Source organism: Petaurus breviceps, unplaced genomic scaffold (genome assembly GCF_028583685.1).
Source record: "Petaurus breviceps papuanus isolate PSGF00001 unplaced genomic scaffold, PetGlider_PUasm1.0 98, whole genome shotgun sequence".
NCBI classification, from domain to species: Eukaryota; Metazoa; Chordata; class Mammalia; order Diprotodontia; family Petauridae; genus Petaurus; species Petaurus breviceps.
This window is the reverse complement of record NW_027187460.1, coordinates 10397584-10410749: the sequence shown is the minus strand read 5'-3', so window position 1 is coordinate 10410749 and position 13166 is coordinate 10397584. Positions and strand designations below refer to the sequence as shown.

Here is a 13166-nt window from a genome sequence, read left to right as displayed (position 1 = left end):
AATACTGTCCACTGGTGAGGGACAGTGCTGTTGTTGCAGGGGTCTGGGAGCCTTTCTGTTGGTTCAGAAGCCCTGAAGAAGGATTTTCTTGTTGTATGTTTACAGAAATCCTGGGAGAGGGCTTTGCTAATGTGTTCAGGGGTTCTAGGACTGTTCTACAGACAGAGGACAGATTCATGAAGGGACTGGCAATGTATCTTATGGCCTTGCTAAGCCTTGTCTCCCCAGGAACTAAGATTGCTGAGAACTTGCCTCGTGTCAAGATGAAGAAAAGACCTCCATTTGGGTATTAAGTGCTGTGTTTAAACTTGATGTAACTCTGGGGTAGATTCAATTGTGATCCAGGGGTGGGGAACTTTTGACCTTATGTTTGGAAACTAATCTCCATTTGAGAAGAGGGGCTTTGTGGTGGACTTAATTAAGGTATAGCCTAGGGGTGGAGAAGTATTTAGAACAGAGACTTTGTAATTGATTGAATGATTGGAAGATCCTGGGGTGGGGTAGTACTTGGAGATTATTTAATCACACTTAGTAAATGCTGTATTTGGAATGATGTCATGTTTTGATCTTCTCTGTTCTGGGTTTGTCACTAAATAAAATAGAGAGCACCTATGCTGGTATTTTGAACCTGGGAAGTTGCCTTCTTTTGGCATTACATTACATCAATAAGCATTTACCAAACACCTGTAATGTTCCAAGCACTGTGCTAATGATTGTGGATACAAGGAAAGACCAAAGACAGGCCCTGCTCTCAAGGAGCCAGTAGTCTAATGGAGGAGCCAATGTGAAATGCAAAAATAACCAGCATGTATATAGTGCTTTAAGGTTTGCCAAGGACTTTTCAAATTTTATCTCAGTTTATCCTCATAACAACCTGATGGTAGGTGCCATTATTAACCCTATTTTCGATTGAGTAAACTGAGGCAAAGTAACTTGCCTGGGGTCAGAGAACTAGTAAGTGTTCAAGGATGGATTCAACTGCCGGTCTTCTGACTTCAGGTTAGTTACCATGCCATCTAGCTGCCTCTTTTTCAAAGGAGATGTATACAAGATAAATTGGAGATAATAGTAAGGAAACACTAGAGTTAAGAGAGATCAATACAGAGAGAAATTTAAGATAATTCATTCCTGGAGTTAACTGAAGTTAAAGTACCTTATTCAATCTATTCATATTCATTAAGTGTGGATGATATTTTTTTAATATTTATGCAGATAGGAAAAAAATAGTTCCTACCTTCAAGAACCCTATCTTCTGTCAGCAAATTTTCTGTCCACATATAGAAGGCAAAAATAAAGAAGATTTTAAGGGATATTTTGGGGATTCTGAAAGGATCATGAAAGGTCTTGTGTAGGATGTAGTGTTGGAACTAAGCTTAGAAGGAAATTCAGGATTGTACAAGGCCAAGATGAGAAGAGACCTTGTTCCATTCCTGGAAGATACCTTGAACAAAGACATACAGGTGGCAGATGGGATGAGGTGTGAGAGAAATAGTAAGTAGACCAGTTTGGCTAAATTGAAGATTGCATGAAGGGTATTGATGTATCTGGGAAACTAGAAAAGGACTTGAATGCCAAAGAGACTTGTTTGTAATTTATTCCAGAGCTAACAGGGAACATCTAAAATGTATTGAACAAAGAAGTGACATGGTTAGACCTGTTATTATCTTATTTTGGCATATCACTTTGACAGTTATAGAGGATGGGTTGGAGATCAATTAAGAGACCATCAATAATGGTGGGGGCCATATCCAGTCATCCTGATCTATATCTCACCACTGGACCCAGAGGACTCCAGAGGAGAAAGTAAGGCTGGTGACTTTGCACAGCCTTCCCTCATTCAAATTCAATTCACTTGCAAGTCATGGCATCACCTTCCCGATGTCATGGTCCTCACTGGGAATGAAGGACAAATGACAACAATAATAATGGTCCATATATTGAAAGCCTAAACTACAGTGGTGTCTGTGTGAGCATCCATAAGGGGACAGATGTAAGAGATGTTGTGGAGATAAGCATGACAAAGCTTGATAACTAACTGAATACGCAGGGTAACTTCAACTTTAATTGAAGATTATGCCAATATGGCAAACATGGCTATCCCAGTGGTATGTTAATATCCTTGCCCAAAAAATGAAAGTTTAGAGGATGGCTGGACTTGAAAACAGTGGGGAAAGACAATGAATTCTGTGTTGTACATGTTGATTTTGAGAGTGCATCTGGATATCCATTTGAATATGTCCATTTGGTAGGTCATTCAATGAGACCTGAATACAAAAGAGAGATGGAGCTAAATATATTGACCTTGGAGTTTTCTTCACAGGAATGACAATTGATGTGATGAGAGTCAATGAAATCAAGGAGAGAATATAGATAAGAAAGTGAAGACAGTCCAAGATAGTCTTGGAGTATATCCACAGTTGGGGTGAAATATGGATGTGATCTATCAAAATAGGCTGAGGAGTAACAAGAATGAAAATAGGAGAACCAAGAGATTAGAGAAAATTCTGTTGATTATTCTTTTTTTAATCTTTGTCTTGGCCTCTCCTTATTTCCATTTCATATAACTCATATTAATCTTGTTTTTAATTGAGTATGCTTTACCAAGAGCAAATCGTTATGTCTGTCTTATAAACATAGGTATTTCCTATCTGAATTGACAACCTTTTCTGAAGAGTCTGTGTAGGACAAAAGACCCTTACCCACATAAAAATTAAATAAATCATAGGTTTCTCTAGGAAAGACAGAAAAATCTTTATTACTTCTTGCAAGAAGGTAAAATGTCAGCTGCACCAATATAGATATGAAAGCAGAAGATAAATGTCTAGCAGTATCAATATAGATATGAAAGCAGACAATATTTTATGAATCATGGGGATTTCAGGTCATGGTGACCTGTCTGGAGTTTTGCAACAGGATTTACAATTTTATATTTGTACAGGTCATATAGTGGTCAGTGGAAACTCAAGTCTGGGGCGTCTGGGCCTGTGGTCAAATATGAAGAGTTTTCGCTTTTCCCTCCCACACATTCTTAGCTGACCAAACTTCAACTTGGGACCAAAAAGTGGGACAAGGGTCCCAAGTTTGTAAACTCAAGCTTGGGCTTCTGGCTACTGATTGTAAACCTTACTAAATCTTAGGGTACAGTCTTAGAAGTTTTCACCTCTCTTACACATCTAATTGATAGAAACTTAAATCTGGGGTCCAGGCAATCTATTATTAAATTTTTGAGAAGTCATCACTTTTTATCCCACTCAAGTCAATGACATTTGTTTTGACACTGGCCATCACCTCATCCTGAATGGAAATAACCCCATTTTTAAAGCAACTGTTCAATTTCTCAAATCAGGTCTATGAATACTTTCTTCCCCATATTAATGGCATCTCAGACTGAAGTCATAATCAACTTAATACACTACCCAGTAACTACTTTCAATGCATAAGGGTAACATTTTCCCCCATCCTTTATTACTTCTTATCATCCATATTCAAACTTAGGTGACCATTGATCAGCAATGAAGATTTTTATACTGGTCTGGTATTTAATATCTCTGTGATATTGGCACAATAACTTATCTTTTGACCTCAGTTTCATCTTCTGTTAAATGAAAGGAGTTTATCACAAAGATCCTAGCAAATGATAACATCCTATAATCTTTATAACTCTAAAGGCCTGCAAGATTTTCCATCAACAAAGAGCCCTGATAATATTTCCATTACATTTTACTTGTTCTGAGGCAAGAAAGAAGACTCAGTTATTACAGAAAGATTTTGAACAATGTGGTTTGAAACAAAGAAGGTTTCAGCTTGAGGTCAATTCCCAGAGCTTTCTATTTCTAGTTTATCCTCCCTGCCTTAACTGCATTTGGCCCACATGCATTGTTTTCCTATACCAGGCTGGAGAGGGAGTTAATAATAACAAAGATGAAAACCTGATCCATCAGAAGCCAATCAGGAAGCTGTTGGCAGGGAAAAAACTCAACAGGAGGAAAAATAAAAATTTAGACAAAGAGTAAAGCTGACTACTATATTAAATCAGTCTTGTAGGGATGAGATACATTGACCAGTTCTCTGTCAGTATATCTATTTGCTATGACAAGAAGACAACTGTACTAAATCACAGGATGTTTATTTCATGCCTAACTGTTCCCTGAAGAGGTTAAAAGTGTAATTATAATTAGTTTTTCAATGGACCTATGATTTCATCAATGCTTGTGCTCTCTCTAGTGATTCAGCTTGGTACCCATCCATTGTTTCCTATGAGAATATGTTCTCATCCATATTCTCTCTCCCCATAAATCTCCCACTGGACATCTTCCCAATGGACTGTGAACTTCTTTCCTATTGCTTGGCATTGTGTCAATGGCAATGGGGGCATTCATGATATTTATGAGTTATCCTTCACTCTTATTATATGTATTTTTGCCTTGTTTTTCATTATTCCATTTCTCTGTTACTGATTCTCTTTATATGTTGCTCCTCTGATATAATGATTTGTCATGAGTTGTAGCCCATTCCACCACAGTATAGTCTTCTTCATTCCCCTTTTCACGTTTCCTCACCCTCAATTTCCCAAACATTATCATTTCATGATTCCTAGCTATATAGGACTGCTAGGGAATAAAATATCAGCGAGGAGGGTCCATTCATGGGATTTCATTGATGTAACTACCAATTCGTATTAGCAACTCAACTACAACTAACCATCTTAAACAATTTCTTTTACTATGGAGAGATTAAATGGGACCTTAATAACAAAGCAAGGCTGTTTCAAAGATAAGACCTGAAGTCCACTTTACCTTAACTTCCACTGCCAGTCTTTTCTCTCCTGTGCTAAGATGGCTTTCCCTTATAAAATGCTTGCAGTAAAAAGATGAGCCTAGTAGAATCGTGGAGTTAGAGTCATAAAAATTTCTTGTAAATATACAATTCTTTTACTTTTCGTTTGCTGTTCTCTATACCTTCTAAAACTGGGGCTTTACAAAAAAATCCCTTTGAGATGAGTAGAATAGGGGCTCTTTTTTAATTTTACAAATAAGAAAACATGCAGTGTTATGTATTAGCATATACTTTCCACAATATCACAGAGCATACATACTCTTTGATTCCAACATCCCTGTGAAGTAGTTCATGTAAGTATTGTTATTCTCATTCTTTCATATAAAGAAATGAAGAAAAAGGTACACAACTTTTAAGTGGCAGAAATAAGAAACAAGCCAAGCCTACTTTGTGCCAGGCATCAGGCTAAGAAAGAGAAATAAGCGTGCTGCCTTCACATCCAGTATTCTTTTCTTACAATGTGAGGCATCTTCTTATAGTGAAGAGAATACCTGAATGGCATTTGTTGGCATTCCAAAACTACTAGTTATTTAACTTTCAGTAGCCTCAGTTTCCCTGCTTTGAAATAAAGTAGTTGGAATAGATGATCTCTAAAGCCTATTCTCTATCAAACACATTCTGACATTCTGCTATCATTGTTTTCATAGATTCTTTCCCACTTGCATATTTAATGCCTAATCATTCTATATTCTAAAGTTCCTTTAGACACTAACATTTTATATTCCATGTCTCAGTATTGTTTGCTCCATTGTTCTCATAATCTAGGTTTTAAGGAGCCTTTGCTCTTTCATATTCTATGTTCTCTGTTTTAACATTCTCTTTTCTATGCATCTCTCTAGTTTTAATATTCCATGATTAGAGACATTAGGTACTTTGCTCTTGCCTTTCAGCCCTGTAATCTTCCACTCCATCATTCTACATTTAAATCTCTGACATATAGATTTAAGTACAAAATATTTTTAAGCTAGATTAAGAATTTTTGAAATGAAAAGAATACACAGAGGATAGTAATCATTATTTAAGAGCTTTAAAATACTTATTTCCTGTTTCAAAAATTAATGTATTCTTGATGATTTTTATGTTCCTAAGCAGCGCCATACAGGACATTGCATAGGCCCCTTTTTAACCATGAAATTAGGGACAACATAATTTTCTCAATTAAAAGTCTGGGAAAGTTGGCTATCAAAGAAAAGAATATAGTTAAATAGCTATACTGTAGTATGTATAAACCTGAACCAACCAGGACGGATCCTGATAGTTGACTTAACATGGTCTAGGTCATGCGAATATTGCATTTGGACTTCAAGGACATAATTTTTTAATCCTACCTCTGCCAGTTACCACTTGTGTGGCCTTGAACATATAATTTAACCTCATTGTGTCTCTTTTGTATAATGAAGGTATGGATAAGTTGACTTCTAGCTCAAAATCAATGATCTGATCTGATAATCTCATTTTAAGATTTCAATAAACTATAAAATCAGCTCAAGCCAAAAAGCAGATATTTAATTGAAATAAAAATTGTCTAATTGTTTTGTTTAAAAATCAATTGTGCAAATGTAAAATGAGTGACACATGACCAGGCAAGTACTATGAATTACCACTCTTCCAAAAGTTATTTTCCTTGACTCTATGCTAAATATGAGTCAACACTGTATTGTGGCAGCCAAATAAAGAAAATATTATCATCATCATCATTGCTACATTATAAGATGCTTTTAGCTTTACACAATGCTTTACAGGTATTCTCTCTATAGATTGCCCCAACATTCTATTATCCTCATTTTCCAAATGGGAAAAATATGGTTCAGAGATTTTGTAAAGTATTTTTCCTGGGGAGACAGAGTAGTAATTTTCTAAGGAAGAATTTTAATCCATATTTTCTTCTTTCCAAAACTCATTTTCTTTCTATGATTCCAGGCTGTATTAGGAAGCAGAGTATTCAGAAGAAAGTAGAAGAAAATTCCTTTGATAATAAATAGTATATTCAACATATTTTAGCATTCTGCCTAGTTCTGCATGCCATATTTTAGGATGGACATGGAGAAACTGGAGAACATTCAGATGATAATCATCACAGAAGTTAAGGAACTTTCAAGAGTCATAACAATAATAAAGGACAAAATTGGGAGTCAAAACCAGATTTTCTGGGGTTGAGTCTAGTGTTATTTTTATGCCTGTACAGCAGATAGAGCTTAGAATCAGGAAGACTAATCTTCCTGAGTTCAAATCTGGCCTCAAATACTAGCTGTGTCCCTTGGCAAGTCACTTAACTTTCAGTTCCTCATCTGTAAAATTGAACTGGAGGAGGAAATGGCAAACCAGTCTAGTATCTAAGCAAGAAATCCCCAAATAGGGTCATGAATACTCAGATGAAAATGAAAAATGACTGAACAGCAACAACAAAAATGAAAAGATTTGGATAACTGTGGTGGGCTGCCATGGGAGGCATGATCTAGGTTCCAACCATAACATGAGTCAAAGTTTGGGGCAGAAGTGCATATGACATAGTAATGAACATATAAGACTGGAAGGGGTGAAAGTGTCCTGGAGGGAAACTTTTTTTTTCATTTAGCCTTGTGTAGTATGGAACTAAAAATAACTTCTATTTATCAAGCAATCAAACAACCTGCCTTTATTTAGCCCCTCATTGTGCCAGGTACTGTTCTAAGTGATAGAGATACAAAAATACAACAATAGAACAACCCCTCCCCTTCAAAGAGCTGAGGTCACAATGGGTTTATGAAAGTTGTGTCAGCAGAATACAATCTCTGGCATGGTTGATGGATGATAGGAAAGTAATGCGTCCATGCCAAGGAGTGAACTGTGTGCCGATTGTCTGAGAACCAGCTTTGAGAAACTGAGAGAAGCTCTGGATCAGAAGGTTTATCTCTATGTGATGAATTCTTTGTATATGGCGTTCAAAAATACTGTCAATTAAGACACAGAGAGATTTTTATCTTTACCAATGGGAGGAGTACACATAAAAATGAAATAACAGATGATTAGAATATTAAAGTGAGGAGTTAAGTTATGCTTTCAATTTTACCTTATAATTAATTATTATGCAATGGGATTTACTCTCCCTGGGGGTTTGCCACAGAATTTAAGTTCAATTCATGGTTTAGATAACTTCTTAAATGCTCCAAATTGGTAGGTAATAGAGTTGCCTTCACAAATGTGAGAAAAAGAATTACTTTAAAATGCCAACATTTCTCCATAGGTGTTCTCTGTCTTGTCACTAATTTCCCAGAAGGTAAAATTTTGATGATTGTCTGTGTTATTACACGTTTTCCATTTTGAACTCTGCACCTTTTTTCCTACATGTTTCCAATTAGATAAAAAGCTAATAAAGTACTTAACATTTCTATCTATAAAAAAAGAAAATTGGAAGCACATTTTACACTTCTCTGAACGTTTCATATGCCCTTACTTATATTTGTTTTCTATCACAGCCTTTCTGTTCAGAAGCATTCCCAGGAAATCTGGCAAGGAGAATAATTGTGCATTTCCTACTGTTACCTTGGAATTCATGTGGAAATAGAATCATAACATTACAATGTGCTAGAGCTTAGAAAGACCTTAGAAATTAGGATGTCAGGACATGGGACATGGCAAATGGGAACTGAAAGGAATTTACAACATGGAATACAAGGGTACAACATGCGTACAGGTACAAAGAATAAGAATATTAAAACTGGAAGGAATCTCCAAGTTTATATAATATAAATTTAATAAATCCCTATTGAATGATTGAATCTAGTTCAATCTTCATATTTGTAGAGAAGGAAATTAAATAGCTTGTCCTTTGTCATATCTATACTATCCCCATTTCGAGAAATTACTTTTCTCCCCCTGCTCCTTTAAGAACCCCTTCTCCCATTCAGCCCTTGCAATTTGACCCAACAAACTGATTACAGAGAGATTGTTTGATCAATTAATAGATTTAATTTTATCCTTGGGAGCAACTTTAGCTGGTATAGCCCCCTTCTTTTATAGGAAAAGAACTAATTCACGTGAAGTTGGGAGAATTAATTTTCTAAGGTCAAAAACTAGTTAATGCAGATTTGAGACTGGAGCCAGGTTCTTTAAAAACACACAGGGCATAGAAGCAGGAAATTCTATGAGCTCCCCCCAAAAACTACCTCAAATACCCATAAAATATGACTCTAAACAAATTTTAGAGCTACAGAACCCACAAAGTGAGAGAGAGAAACAAATCTCCCACTGAAGGCAACCCAGCAGGCCAACAAGGAAGATCTATCATAGTGTGCTGGAAGCAGAGCTCAGTCCCACTTGAGCCCCACAGTTTTGGCCTCAGGGTAGCTCCAACCAGCAGATGCCACAGCAGACTTCAGAAGAGTGAATCACCAGCAAGTGTGGTAGATTCCAGACTCCTCAAGCCATAAACTCCAAAGAACATGTAAAAGGTTAGTCTGGAACACCATTGGAAAGGAAGAATGTGGACTGGCCACTGCCCCTGGGTCGAGAGGTCATTGAGTCCTGGCAGCTCAGGTGGCTGCAGCCTCTGCGCAGCATGGCTGTTTCCAGAGCTCCTGGCCTACAGATTGTAGAGGATCCAAGTGATTATTCAGAGGATAATCACTCTTGCTTTAACCTGCTTGTATCTGGATTGCTGTCTTGGGTGGAGGTCCTGGTGTGTGTGGCCAGTGGGCCAGAGCTAGTGGTGGCTGCAGAGAGGGTGTCCTCCTAATAGCTCCCACAGCTTCAAAAATTCCAGTGATTTGGGATAAAGCTCTCCTCTCTGGAAGCAGAGTTCTACTGTGGCAAAAAGATCAAAAGTAAAGTAATTGAGTGGCAATATGAGCAAGCAGAGGAAGCAAATCAAGCAGAGTAATCAAACCTTAGATTCCTTTTTTGGTGACAAAAAGGATCAAAGCACAGAATGAGAAGAATACAACGAAGTCAGAGCTCTTGCATCAAAAGCTTCCAAGAAAAATATGAATTTGTTATAGTCCATGGAGGAGCTCAAGAAGGATTTTGAAAATCAAGGAAGAGAAGTGGAGGGAAAAAAGGAAAGAGAAGTGAAAATGATGCAAGAAAATCATGAAAAGAGAGTCAACAACCTGACTGAAGAAAATAACACCTTAAAAAATACACTAACTCAAATGACAAAAGAGGCCAAAAGCCAATGGGGAGAAGAATGTCTTAAAAAGCCAAATTGGCCAGATGGAAAAGTGATTTCAAAAGCTCACTAAGGAGAATCATGCCTTCAGAATTAGATTGGAGCAAATGGAAGCTAGTGACTTTATGAGAAATCAAGATACTATTAAACAGATCCAAACAAATGAAAAAAATAGAAGACAATGTGAAATATCTCATTGGAAAACCACTGACCTAGAAAATAGATCCAGGAGAGATAATTGAATAATTATCGGACTACCTGAAAGCCATGATCAAAGAAAAAAGAATCTAGAAATTATCCTTCAAGAAACTCTCAAAGAAAATTGCCCTGATATTTTAGAAGCAGAAGGCAAAGTAGAAATTGAAAGAATTCACTGATCACCTCTTGAAAAAGATCCCAAAAAGAAAACTCCTAGGAATATCACAGCCAAATTCCAGAGGTCCCAGGTCAAGGAGAAAATATTACAAGCAGTCAGGAATAAACAATTTGAGTATTGTGGAAACACAATCAGGATAACACAAGATCTAGCAGCTTCTATGTTAAGGGGTTGGAATATGATATTCCAGAAATCAAAGGAGCTATAGCTAAAACCAAGAATCACCTACCCAGCAAAACTGAGTATAATGTTTCAGGGGAAAATGTGGTCATTCAATGAAATAGAGGACTTTCAATCATTATGGATGAAAGAACCAGAGTTGAATAGAAAATTTGATATTCAAATACAAGAAGCAAGAGAAGCATGAGAAGGTAAACAGGGAAAAGAAGTCATAAGGAAGTTATTAAAGTTGAACAATTTACATACCTATATGGAAAAAATGATAATTGTAACTCATGAGATTTTTATCAGTATGAGGATAGTTGAAGGGAATATATATGTATTTATATGTATACACATATATACAAGTTTATATAGGAGGGTATATGAGTATAAATACTTATGTGAATGTGTTTATATATGTATACATGTATACATAGACAGAAGCACAGGATCAGTTAAATAGGAAGGGCTGTTATCTAAATAAATAAATAAAATTAAGAGGTGAGAGAGGAATATAATGAGAAGAGATAGAGAGAGACAGAATAGGGTAAATTATCTCATATAAAAGAGGCAAAATAAAACTGTTAAAATAGAGGGGAAGAACAGGAAAACAAAAGGGAATGGGTCAACCTTACTCTCACTGAATTTGGCTTAAGGAGGGAATAATATACACACTAAATTGGATATTTTACCCTACTGGAAAGCAGGGGGAAAGGGGATAAGAGAGAGGATGATAGAAGTGAGGGCAGATTGGTGGGGAGGGTAGTTATAAGCACACACTTTTGTAAATGGACAGGGTTAAAGGAGAAAATAGAATAAGTGGGGGGGGGGGCTGAATAGGATAGAGGGTAATATAGTCAGTTTTCATAATATATCTACTATGGAAACGTTTTGCGTAACTACACATGTACAACCTATATTGAACTACTTATTCTTCCCAGTAGGGGTGGGTGACAAGGGAAGAAGGGAAAGAATATGTAAATCAAAGTTATAAAATCAAATGCTTAAAATTATTATTATTATCATTATTACATGCAATTGGGAGATAAGATATACAGGCACTGGGGTATTGTAAGGGTTATGGGATTTAAAGATCTCCCATGCCCCATAGACGTGCTGACATAGCAGAGCAAGAGAAAGTGAAAAGCCGAGCTAACGGTCCTGCGGTTGGCAGTTGGTGGCGGTTGCCTTTTTTTTTTTTTGAGTTAGGACCCCTGCTGAGCACCCCAGGGGCCTGAGCTGCTGGGAGCAGGACTTTTCTGCTAAAGACTCCTGCTGAGGACTGCCGGGGGCCGGAGCTGCTGGAACCCCGCTTCCAGCGCGCTGGGTGGTTGCTGTGAGTGGGGAGAGGAGGACCTTTGCCTGAGGTAGCCTGTTCTGTTTTAAAGGCTTGAAAATGTGGGTGCTTTCTACTTTATCTACCTGTGCCAATATCATAACTACTCTGATGGCTTTCACTTTCTGGTTTTGGGACTCAGTCTTTTCGTAGCTTAATAAACTTTCTAGTTTACTTCCCCAAATGGCAAACCTGATGTATTTTGTGATGGATAATTATATCAGCATATTTGTAATCTCTATAGGCATTGTGAATATGGCATTGCTGATACATTTGGTGACGAGGATGGGATCACAAAATGTCAGGCCTCTATTTGGAAGCAGTGGGGATTTAGAGGGAGAAATGGCTATTCCAGGATGGGAGGATTTGCCTTATTCCTCTCTAGCCAGAGAATGGGCTAAAAGCACAGGGCCCTGTGAAAACTGGGAACCAAGGCTAAAAGAGGGAGAACCTGGAGATTTGGAAAGATGTTTTAAAGCAATACCCATAGAACCAGGCAAAGAACGGCAGGAGTGTGCAGGAGAGGCTGGGTGCTGCTAACGAGTTATCGCCTTATGTGTAAAAGTAGGGATAAGCTGCTGAAGGAAAGAGCTAGGATGGCTAGGGAGTCAGCTGGTTTGCCTGAGGATTCTTCTGTGTTACAGTACTCAGAAGAGCAAACTGGAGGGACTCATGTGGTCCAGGAGCAAGCTACTGTTCATGTAGCTAAAAGGAAGCAAAAAACTAGCAGAAGGAATGTGCATGCAGCTTTTGTACAGGCTGGGCAGAGTTGCCCTGACAGCTTCCAGGAGAATGTGTGTGAGGAAAATGGAACAAGGTTAGATGAGGAGTCTCCTAATGTAGAAGCTCTCCCCATACGAAGAAGAAGGCAGGAGAACCACCGAGGCAAAACAGAGTCCAGGGAGATAATTGAGGATTTCACTCAACAGGAGATCACTGATATATTGAGTAGATTTACCCAAAGAATGGGGGAGTCTTTAGTGTCTTGCATAGTAAGAATCACTGATGAAGGCGCAGGAGGAATAACACTGGACAATGAGGACTTTTAAAATTCATAAGTATCAGTCAGAATCCTTTTGTACACCAGGCTTTTAGGGATCACCATATGCAAGGAGGAAATAACAAAACTAATCTTCTAGCTTTAGCTGCAGAAGGTTGCAAAAAGCAATATCCAACTGAATCTATGTGGCCTAGGGGAGACAGACCCTGGTACTCACTTAGAGACTGTATGAGAAAGCTAAAGGAGGAGGTAATGAAAACTGCTATCCTGATTGGAGATGCAAATGCATATTATGATACCCCCCTAGGAG

General features: G+C 37.7%; 1 long non-coding RNA gene across 1 annotated transcript in view; it reads left to right on the top strand.

Moving 5' to 3' along the window:
• Window positions 1-623, top strand: part of LOC138156111 (uncharacterized) — a 1140-nt gene extending 517 nt beyond the window's left edge. The window contains exon 2 of the long non-coding RNA XR_011167072.1: window positions 1-623. This exon is cut by the window's left edge and continues 17 nt beyond it. This is a non-coding gene — a long non-coding RNA (uncharacterized lncRNA).
• The last annotated feature ends 12543 nt before the right edge of the window (window positions 624-13166 follow it).